General features: G+C 41.2%; 1 long non-coding RNA gene across 2 annotated transcripts; it reads left to right on the forward strand.

The window, feature by feature from the left end:
* The first annotated feature begins 1,367 nt into the window (after positions 1-1,367).
* Positions 1,368-10,791, forward strand: LOC310766987. 2 transcript variants are annotated; one of them, XR_014550564.1, is made up of 4 exons: positions 1,368-1,822; positions 3,667-5,403; positions 7,112-7,249; positions 8,058-10,791. It is a non-coding gene; the product is annotated as an uncharacterized lncRNA (long non-coding RNA). The 2 variants fall into 2 exon arrangements; XR_014550565.1 differs by lacking the exon at positions 1,368-1,822 and having other exon boundaries at positions 2,502-5,403.
* The last annotated feature ends 535 nt before the right edge of the window (positions 10,792-11,326 follow it).

The following is an 11,326-nucleotide window of genomic DNA, read 5'->3' on the forward strand; positions in this document are numbered from 1 at the left end:
ATAAGTATCTTGGCCATTCCCAGAAACAGTGTGTTCTGCTAAAACTATTCCCTATTCTACAAGTTGTCAGGGTATCACAGTACAACCTGGTCTCTTCTCACAGTATTCAATCTGGAGGTCTCAAACCTGAAATTTGCTTGTATTTGGCCAAGATTTTATAACATCATGGTTGATGAATTAATGCATTGTGCATGTGGTCATGTACTCCAGATACTTTCTGCATATTCTACCTCTAAACTCTCTCTGATCTAACTTCTAAATATGTCAGCAGCACAAACAGCATTGCACTTTCTGCCCAACTCCAAATCATGTTTCTTCTACAGATGGACTCTCTACCTATAACCTGACTCTGGAAGTGAAAAAGTAATTCAATTTAGCTTGGTGCGTGTTGTGTCTGATCTTGCCCTGAACTGCCATTAAGCTAGCCCTGTTGTTAATACGACTACCTGTATTCTGGTCCCCAAACAATATAATTTGTAAGACAGACTCCTTGTATCCACCAATGTTTTACCAAGTGCTTATGACCCATATAATCTGGCCACAAGTTGATGGATATGTACACATAGCGCTGTGAGTTGTCCAAAGTCTTGTTCTAGAACAATGTGAACAGAACATATAGGGATTCCATGCATTTTAAATGACATACATTACAGTATATATAAAGTGAAAAGTAAATGTGTAGCTAACCACATGCTCACCTGTTGGCATTGCATTTGCAGACCTCTGCCAGTTTTTCTGGCTCAGAATATTATGCACTCTGCATCTCTGAGCAGCCTTGAAAGTTAGTTTATTCATAGTTGGTCTCTAGCTAACGATAAAGGCCAAGTGTAAGCTAGCTCAGAGCTTCTTGCACATAGTCTTCTCTTTCCTGAGCTAAATAGAAAACTCATAATATAAAATATATTTTATTCAACATGTCTCTGAATAGCAGTAGTTGGGGAACATGAGTGAGAGAGTGCTTGCACTCATGTTTTGCTTGTGGTCTTCCCATAAGCATCTGGTTGGTCATCATGGGAAAAAGGATGCTAGACTTGATAGGCCTTTGCCTTATCCAGAAGTGCTCTTCTTATGTTAAAGCACCTAGTGGTATCACATAGGCTTAGTCACCATCACATTGTCTTACTGAAGTCTGCCTGGTACTAAGTACTTGCAAGCTGTGCTGAGTATCTGACTAGGACTGAAACTGGTCACTAATGGGTGGATTAAGTTCTATTATTTGGGAGCCAGAAAAACAGAAGTTGGGATTGCGGGGGAGGTTGTGTCCGAGAAGTAGGAATCTGATTCTGTCACCTTCAGGTACTGCTAGTGGTACAATAATATTGTATCCCAAGTTCAGTTACCTAACACATTTCTTTTAAAGTTCAGAGAAAACATTGGTTAAAATGTTTTCCCTGTCTATCTCAAGGGTGAGTACTAGATATAAAAATAAAACAGTCTAAGATATTCCATTAAAATTGCAGATATTAAAACACAGTTATTAGACAATTTAAATGGTTTACCATTTGTCTCCAGAATCCAGCACAAACAGAAAGATTTTACAAAGCTTCCTAAATATATTATATATGAAGGATACAATTCTATGTTAAAATGTATATCTTGATGAAAAACATTGTTCTGCTGTTACTCCTGTGTTCATTTAACTCTATGTTTTGTTTCAGTGTGATTTGATTGTATTGAGAGATTGCTAAGAGAATTCAACAATTCTGTCCCATGTTGTTGAAGTGAACGGTTGGGGATCTGAAATGCTTGGAGATCTGAAATGGAGAAGACTATGAATAGATGATACATAAAGATCAATGACTGGAAAGAAATAGCATCAAAGGTAAAATGGAATGGGGGTGGAAGTAAAATGCTACAGAAACAAACAAGGATGAGAGAGAAAGGAAAAGGATCAAGAGGAAGGGATGAAAAGGAGCTTGGCAAGCAGAAAGAGATGATGAAAGCAGGTAAAAAGCCTCAGGTGGGGTATGCACATTTTTCCCTAAACGGTCAACAAGTCTGAAGCTCTGTAGCCTGAGTTGCATATTGCAGTTCCTTTTGTAGAATGGAGATCACATAATTTATCTTTTTTGAAACAACTGTGGTACGTTGAAAGTTATACAAGAATCAAAGAAAAAAATGCATGAAACACAGAAGGTGCTATGAGACTGAAGGAAAGGGAAACTTTAACAGAGTGGGTACAGTAGGTCTTAATTTCATTTTGAAACTGTTCAAATTGGAGTTATTAAGGGATTTGTACCTGCCATCTCAGCAGACATGTGATCAGTTTCCTGATCTACTGCTGAACAGTCGCAATATCCAGAGGTTTGATCTGTTAACATGTTCCTATTTCTAATCCATTCTTAATGCAAATCATATATTCAGACAAGAAAATTGGGGGAAAGACTTATACTCTGGCTTTGATTAAATTATGTGCTGACAGTGCTATTTTTCTAGAAAAACCGGAACTCACCATGAGCACCTCCCTAGTTAGAATGGCAATGGTGCCCACCCGAGAGGTGCCAGAACTGAGGCCCAGCAAGTTCTGGCTGGAAAAAAGCCCTTTGTGCTGAGAATAAGTCTGAGGGCTATGATGTCTACCTCATATTGAAGGGAGAGCATTGTGTGCTTCTGAGCTTTGTATTACAAAGTAAGGAATGAAGAACTAACAACATGTATGTAAACCAGCCCTGAGGGCTGCCATTGGAGCTGGCCATCTCAGTACTGGTTGCATTTGAAAAAAGGGCAAAGCCATTTTAATCCTGGTAGTGGGGATCTCTAGCCGAGAGCAGTTTCACCCCATCTCCCTTACTCTCACTCACCCACACAATCACTAACCTAGGAATTGCAGGGAGACTGTAGCAGTGGCTGCTGATGCCTTGGCAGCAGTTGTTCTCTTTCGTCCACTTACATGATGATTGAGACCAGGACTTTTTTTCAGCAAGAACTTGCTAGGGCTGAGTTCCGGCACCTCTCAGGTGGGCGCCATTGCCATTATAAGAGAACAAAGGGGTGTTCGTGGTGAGTTCCAGCACCTCTTTTTCTAGAAAAATAGCACTGATTGAGACTCACAATATGCCTTGGAAAGAAGTTGTAATTTAATGAACAGTGACACGCCTGCTCTCCATTCTGAGCATATACATATGGTGATCATTATACCAATATTCTTTAATTCTTTGCAGATTTGAATTCCTTCAGTGTACAGTTCTGGCTCATTAATTTACTAGTCCCTACCCCCCCCCAAAAAACCATTCACAAGGCTACCCCTATTTCCCTCTTCCATCTGGTGTACAACAAAAGAGAAAATCAATTAAACTTGTCTAAAGATGGGGATATAAATCTCTTAAATAGCAATTGTATTTCCCGTAATACAGATATATTTATCATTAAATAGATGGGTCATATAGTCACGGACAAATAAGCTTTTATTTTGCTTCTGCATTGATTTTTTAAAAAACCCTACCTCTAACCCACTGGCTTCCATTTATGTAAGAAAACAGCATTTGCCATCAAAGCCTTTCCTTGATATGAAACCACAGAGAAACAACCCATTAAGCTGAGTGACTCTCAGTCAAATACCACTCTGTCATGTGTAGTTTGTGCACAAAACATGGTTTCGTATAGTCGTGATTTGATAATAGGTTTGTACATTGTGTGATATTTTATAACCATTATCCTCTCTAATAGGTCAGACGCACTTTGCTGAAAATGTCTTGGTAGCGAGTGGAATTTAAAAAGCTGAAACCGATTCCAGATCTTGTTCATTTTGGAGAGACCCCTGGGAAGAGGCCCTCCTGCTGTAAAACTCCCAGATGCAAAGGAATAAGGCACAGTATGAAAAGCAGCATACCGTCAAGCAGCTATAGGTTAATAGAGAGCTCATGCTATCTTCAATCCATGGTTCCTTTGGTTAAAAGGATCTCAGCTAGCAAGGCAGTGGGAAGCTTCTTTGCAAGTCAAAACCAAGACAGATCTATTGATCTGTTTAATTGGGGGGGGGGGAATATTTTTTTGAAATCATAAACTAATGTGGAAATGTGGCTAAAGATTTGAGAGAAACTTAAACCAACGGATTCATGCATCCCCTATTGCATGATAATTTGTGACCAGGTTGTCTCTGCCCTGGAAGAGCCACAGTTGGTTCATCCTCCTCAGCTGGCAAAAAGATCCTCCATGCCCTTGGGCATCAAGATATGGAGCCAGATCTAACGCCTCCTCCAGCTGTAAAGTTGTCCAGTGAAAAACTCTCTCCAGAATGCTGCCTCCCACATCAGACAAACCACCAGCACCTCCATTTTAGGTAGATTATGCTTCAGTTTATTAGACCTCCTACAGCCCTGGTTTAGAGGGAGCAATGGTCTGATTCAAAGTTGGGGCATAATTATATGTTAGGTGCAAATACATGTTGAGCATTACCATTACTTTTAAAATGAAAAATCTGCTTTGAGATGAGAGATGTGGCACGTAACTCTTTCCCTACTCAGTCTTTCTTCATTCAAAATTGTACCATTCCAACCAACCTTTTCCTCCCAGGGTTCCAAAACCCCCCACATATTTTCAGGTATTTAGACAGATTTGCCCAAACTGACACAGAAAAGTCATTTATTATTTGGTAAAAATTATCTTAAACCTCTTCTGCATCAATAACTGTCTGTCATGCCATCACTCAACACTGAGTGGGTTCCATAGTGTCAGTCATCCAATTACTAAATTAATTGTCTGTATGAATAAATTGATGCTTTCCATTCTGATAACATAAACTTGTTCATCTATATTCAAATGTAAGAATAATGTGATTTCCCTGTATGTATCTCAGTTACCAAATCAAGAAAAAACCGAATGCGCTTCTGCCTAACTGGCCCAGATAGAACCTTTGCTGAAGTGGCAATAGCAGCATTTGGCTTTGGCTTTGGAACCATTTGCACTTAGCTGCATCTGCTCTGGAATACCACGAGAGCTTGTCAGTCCTATTTAAAGCCTGCTTTTTAGCAAACAGTGGTCTATAATGAGCTGTGTGCCCAGGGCATCCCAATTTATTTCCGTGGAGTTTTGCCAGTGCAACAGAGAGCAAGAACTTGTTCCAGATTTATTAAATATAAGCTGAATAAAAATAAATGAGCCATCAATATACACAAAGCATGCTCTGGTGCTCTTAGATCGCTTCAGGGAAACTTCAACTGTGCATTCTGGCCCCAGGTGACCTTTCGCTGTTGGGGTGGTACAGGCAGAGACTTGCCTTGCATCAACTAAAGGAGTATATTACTTTGGGCGTGTGGGGAAAGAACCACAGAACACACCGATTTGACGGTCCAATATTGCACAAGTGCTAGACAAAGGGACTGTTCCAGTTGTCCTGAGATGCAAGGGACCAGAGGTGGCTCCACCTTCTCCACCCTGTTCCCATCTTTCCTCCCAGATCCTTGTGTAGGTGTGATTGTTTAGGTAACACAAGGGCTTCCCTAGAGTGTTGTGGCAATGGCAGCAAGAGCTGTGCAGGACCAGTCCAGGAGATTTTGCTGCTTGTGGCAAACAATATCCTCAGTGCTGTACCCTCTGCTGCAGGCACACCCCACCCTCACCTTTGCCATGGAGACGGAGGTGGGGGCATGGCTAGGGTGCACTCATCACAGCAGAGATAGTGGCAGGTGGTGGCAAGAAGGGCACTCCTCAGGCCCTTTTCACGGGTGGGTCCACATCATAGGTGGTAGCCAGGGGCGCCGACCTGGGCCCCAGATTATGGGTGCCCAGCAGCGCTTACAACATAACATGACGTTATGACATCATGTGCATGTGATGGCAGTGCCTAGGAGCCCCAGAAATCATGTCCAAAGGCCTCCGATGTGACTTTTGGGGCCTCACAGAGCACTGGAAGTCACACTAGAGGCCTCATGGTGTGGGTGCTGAGCACCCACCCAAAAAATTGTAGGTACCCTGGCACCCAGGGCCCCTTATAGTTGGTGCCAATGGTGGCAGCTCACAGACCAAGGAAGTCAAGGCAGCCATAAGACCTGTATGTAGAAGTATAATGCTTGGTCAGGCTGTGAGTAACATAGATTCAGCAAAGCTGAATTGATAGGATAGAACTTGAGAAAAGGATAGAACTTGGAAAAGGGAGTTTTGGTTTTTATGGAAGGAAAGGGTTTTAGGAGGGATTCAGATCACAAGTAGCTTGATTGGCCTGAGAGATGGGAAAGGAGACAGGCCAGATACTGACAAAAAGAAGAAAACAGAATCAAAGCATTTAAAATCAAGCTTGATTATATATGGAGAGTGCAACAAGATCTTCCCATCCAAATTGGTAGCAACTATTGTTTACTGATTCTAAATTGAGCAAGATGGTACTTCCTTTGTGCCAAGAATTATATAGAGATTTCTCTGCCAAAAGGTCCTCAAGTAACAGCTCCTGCATTTTCACAAACAAGGAACAAACCCTGATTACTAGATGAAAAGAGACTAATGAAAAAGGAATATAGGGAGAGGAAGGCATAAACTTAACTTCTGCTATGCAAGCAACAAATAGTAGTGAGAGTAATTAAGAACTGAGTCCACTGGCTACATGTGATAAATTATAGAGCAGTGGCGATTTGCTTTAAATGCGTTCCCTTAAGGGCTGTGTGAATCTATTAGTCAAGAGAGCTCATGCTAAATTGAGGTGAAATTCACCCAAGAATGTGAGATACAAAACTGGAATGGTTTGTGGAATGCTTATTTGGGGTTTTTCAATTGCTTTGCTATTTTTAGATTAATTTTCTTGGAGTAATTGCTCCATCTATTTCCGTTGTTTATGTTAACTATCTGGTGATAGTCTAAAACCCCTCAATTTTACTTTGCCATCATTTGGCCTTTAGAAATAAATTGTTACCATCTAAACAAAGTTGTTCTGGTGCCCTCTGCATCTCCACTCTGCTGGCATTGTATGAAATGAGATTGAAAATCAGATGGGCTATTTGACCGATGGTTCCTTCCACCTGTAATTGAAACTTGACATCCTCTGAAACTGAGTCAGCAATGATGCACAAGATAGTCCAATTAAAGTCGTGTCCAGTTGCCAGAATTGTCTGTTTATTGAGCAGTTAGAAAGCACTCATAACTCACTAGAACCATTTCTCTGTCTTTTATCTTTGAATGACAGCTTGCTAAATAAGAGCATCACAGGCTGCTTTTATCATTTGCGCTGCAAATGAAGTTTTCAGCTCTGCAGCATCTTTTCACAGCTCTTTGCTTGCAGTTCAAAAGCAATGGCAATGATTGTTTTCTAGCTGGAATTAAGGTATTACCTCTTATTTCTAACTCAAATAAATGCCTTCATCATGAAAATATCTGATACTCAACAAAATAATAAAGGAATCCTAAGCAAAGTTTCTATAGCATGAATTAATTTTAAAGTTAAAACCCTTTGCACAGTGTTAATTAAAAAATCATATCTATATCTTGGACTAGATCCAATGTTCATCATAGGGCCTACTCTGAGTATATGACTTTATATTATATATTTTATTTTATATAATATCTTATAAAATATATACAGTGGTACCTTGGGTTACATACCCTTCAGGTTACATACGCTTCAGGTTAAAGACTCCGCTAACCCAGAAATATTACCTCAGGTTAAGAACTTTGCTTCAGGATGAGAACAGAAATTGTGCTCCGGCGGCGCGGCAGCAGCAGGAGGCCCCATTAGCTAAAGTGGTGCTTCAGTTTAAGAACAATTTCAGGTTAAGAACGGACCTCTGGAACGAATTAAGTACTTAACCTGAGGTACCACTGTATTATTTTATATAATATATAATCTAAAGCAGGGGTATATACATTGTTTTCGTACCATGCTTTTGCTTTGTTAGTGTTTCTTAAACATTACGCCCATGTTCTTCCAGGATTTATTAAATCCCAGGAATCCAGTTTCCTGATGCCTAGAGATTTAATGTTGTTGGCTGGCAATTTTAAATATTTTTCCAGTCTGCAGTTTATGTACTCAGACTCTAGGTTTTTAAATATTAACGTCTTGTTGTTTTAATTTCACTGTGTTATTCTCTAATTAATATTTATTAATTTACTTATTACTTTTCACACTGCAATAGGAGGCAAGTGTAAGAGCATTCAGGGATCCTCCGAAATCTAAAGCGGTGGCTCTGCTAGCTGAAATATACAAAGAGGGGGGTCACAACTATAACAAATGAAGCATTGCAATCATTTGAGGGTGCAACCCTAAGGGACGTTGTCCCAGAGACCATAGGATACAATTGTCTTCCTCTCTCCATTAGTGGAAAGGGAGGTCTACCCTCATATGCTGCCTCAGGATGACATGAGAAATTTCCACTGCCATAGATACTGCAATGGCAATAAGACCCCAGAGGAGCTCTTCCAATGTTGTGTAATGGTTGGATTGGTTGATGCTTCGGATCTACTTGGACCCAAGGGCCTCTTGTTTCCTGGACATGCCCCACGAATGGGAGGAGTGTATTACCATTACCCTGAAACTGCAGCTCTCGTTTTCCATCATATTGGAACCAATGGGTGTGTGCGTGAGCAATTGGCAAAGAAAACAAACAACGTAGGAAAATGCCCCTCACTTTTTGACTGTTTATCCACTATGGACAACCCAATTTGGATGACTTTGTTAACTATATAATCAGCATCATCTACCGTCACCAATGAATAGGGAGACAATCCTAAGGAGTGCCCCAAAGCCCTGATTCCCACTGTTAGGATCAAGCAGATAATTTGGTAATACAGCCTCCCTCCCTCTCTCAAATTCAGTTTAGTAGAGTCACAAGATCAGTGGTGGCTGGTGCATTAGAGTGAAAGGGACACTGTCCAACCTCAGACTACCCTGAGCCAGACCCCAGCTACTTTCTTTCTTTCTTACAACCTTTCTAGTGGGTGACCCTGTCTGTCAGTTTCCTCCTCCCAGAGGTGCTGACTTGAATAAAATATTGGGGGGGGGGCAGGTAGGCCCTGCCCTGCATAATCAATCACATGACAAGGCATGCACACACCATCTGAATGGCAATGCCCATCAACCTGAGGGTGCCCGGCCCCCTCAAATATTTTATCGGGGGCCCCAATGAGTTGGCTCCTATGCCTCTTCCTCAGTCTTAGTGGTGCTCCTTGTGGAACTCAGTAGGGAGGAGGATTGGGGCAGAAAAAGAATTGGTAGGTTCTGTTTGTAACTGACTCTGGCTCTTACTTGCTCTTGCTCCATACTTTCCACCCTACCAGTCCCAAAGGACACCTGTCACTACTGGACCAGATACAAAAAGGGACAATTTGGGCAGATGTAGCTTGTCACACAGAGGTTCAAAAGGGTGAATACACCAGTAGACCCTGGTTCTTGTCCTCCATTGGATCTGGTTGCCCCAGGTTTGGTAACTCTTTCAAAGATGCCATTCTACCTATCACTAGCACCCAGTACTAGGGCCAGAGCTAGTCAGAGAAGCTCATCAGAAATTGCTCATCCCATGATTTAGACCATGAGGCTGAATCATCTTTGACTTACTTCTCCTCCTGAGTAGCCCCTTCATCCTGAGGAAACCCCATGCCATAATGCCCCCCAAACACTTTTATGCCAATTTTGGACCTCCTAGTGTTGTTATTCACATTTAGTGCTCATAGAGTTTACTCTAGTACTTTAGGGCACAATCCACCCGGAATGGTACTGGAACAAGCTTTGAAGCCATAAGCAGGACTAAGGCTGTTTGCAAATTAATATCATACATTTTAACCAGGAGAAGCTCCATGTATGTATTTTTCCCATAGGTAGTATATTCTATCATAAATATTGGAATTAGTTAGTTATAAAGGGTTATAATGTGGTCAGGTTTTTGAATTGTGTTAGTGGGTTTCCTGAAATGCTAGAAATTCAGCTAATTTTAAAGTGGCATTCGTAATACATAAAACATAATTACTTAAAACCTATAAATAATTTCTTGCACATTCTTTTTAACTTTGGTTTGTTTTTATCCACACTTCATTGAGTTTTAAATAAACAAACAGGAGTGCTAAATAAACAGGCATTTATTTTTAAGCTTTATGATTTTTTGTCATAATTTAATGAAGTGCTTATAAGGTGGTTGTGCCTGCTAACCTTTGGGTGGATGTTTGCTAGGATCAGTAGTTAGTACGCTGATTATATTTTCATGTGACTGCTTTAGAGTTTTGGTTGTTTGATTTCTCTTCATGGAACTAAGAGTTACATTGCCATTGGAAGTGGTAATTTGACAGCTGAAAACAAAGGACCCAACATCCATGGGGTGCATTTCTTAATTGTCTCTTGAAATCATATATATTTGTATACACATACATATACATATATGAATGAAATAAGAGTGCAGTCCTAAACCTCTGTGTGGCATTTGCCCATTCTTTGGGGCTACGTTTGTATTGGGGGAGAGAAAGGGTTAATATGTTGACCAATAAGAAAGCCCGGAGGCAGAGCCTACCTGATTTTGAGGCTCAGCCCAGAGGTTTTGACAGTTAGTTCGGTTGGTTCTTTTTTGGGGCATGGGGGAACATAGAGGAGTCAGAGTGAGTTAGAGACAGGGACAAGACTGAGAGGGAATAGACTGACAGTGTTTCGAATATATTTTAAAACTTGTTTGTGTTTGAAATAAACTTTAATCTTCATTGTTAATTCTACCTGACTGAGACTCAATACTTCACCGGGGAACCCTGGGTTTCCCCCCCACAAAATTGGTGGCAGCGGAAGAATAAAGTAGTGGTGTACAGGTCAATAGTCCGTGAAACGACTGGGGGCTCTGTACGAACGCCACACTCTGTCCCCAATGGTTTGGGCTGCCAAGACAAGGGTTGGGTGTAGGATAGCAAACAATGTTGTCTCTGTGGGTCTCTGTAAATGGAAAGAAGAACTGTTTGAGGGAAGGGGCTGCAGCAAGCCCTGAAATGCAATTTCAGGAACATTAAATCCCAAAGATTCCCCCAAGAGGCTCCTCAGCCAAGTGATCTTAGAGCTGGCATGGCAAAATCAGAGCACCTTTCCCTTACCTTGTACCCCAACTGGCACAAACAGACATGGTTTTGGATGTGGCAGAGGATCCACTGCTCTTAACCTCCCGAACCCTTTTTAGGATTGCTCCATAAGTCTCACTTGAGTTTAGTGTGACTTATGCCCAAGTATCAGTGTGCATAGACTTGTACCCCAAGCCACAGGGCCTAAGGTCTGACTTGATATGACTGCAGCAGACCTGTGAGTTAGAATGTAGGGCATGAGCATGGTTTGGAGCAGTAGGTTGGAAATTAGCTCTGAACTCGCAGTTTCCACTTTTCTCCCCCTAGCAAATTTTCAGAACTTTTAGAATGATACTAAACTGTGTCAGGAGAAAAACAACTC

Source organism: Podarcis filfolensis, assembly GCF_964270895.1.
Source record: "Podarcis filfolensis genome assembly, chromosome: 7".
Lineage (NCBI taxonomy): Eukaryota > Metazoa > Chordata > Lepidosauria > Squamata > Lacertidae > Podarcis > Podarcis filfolensis.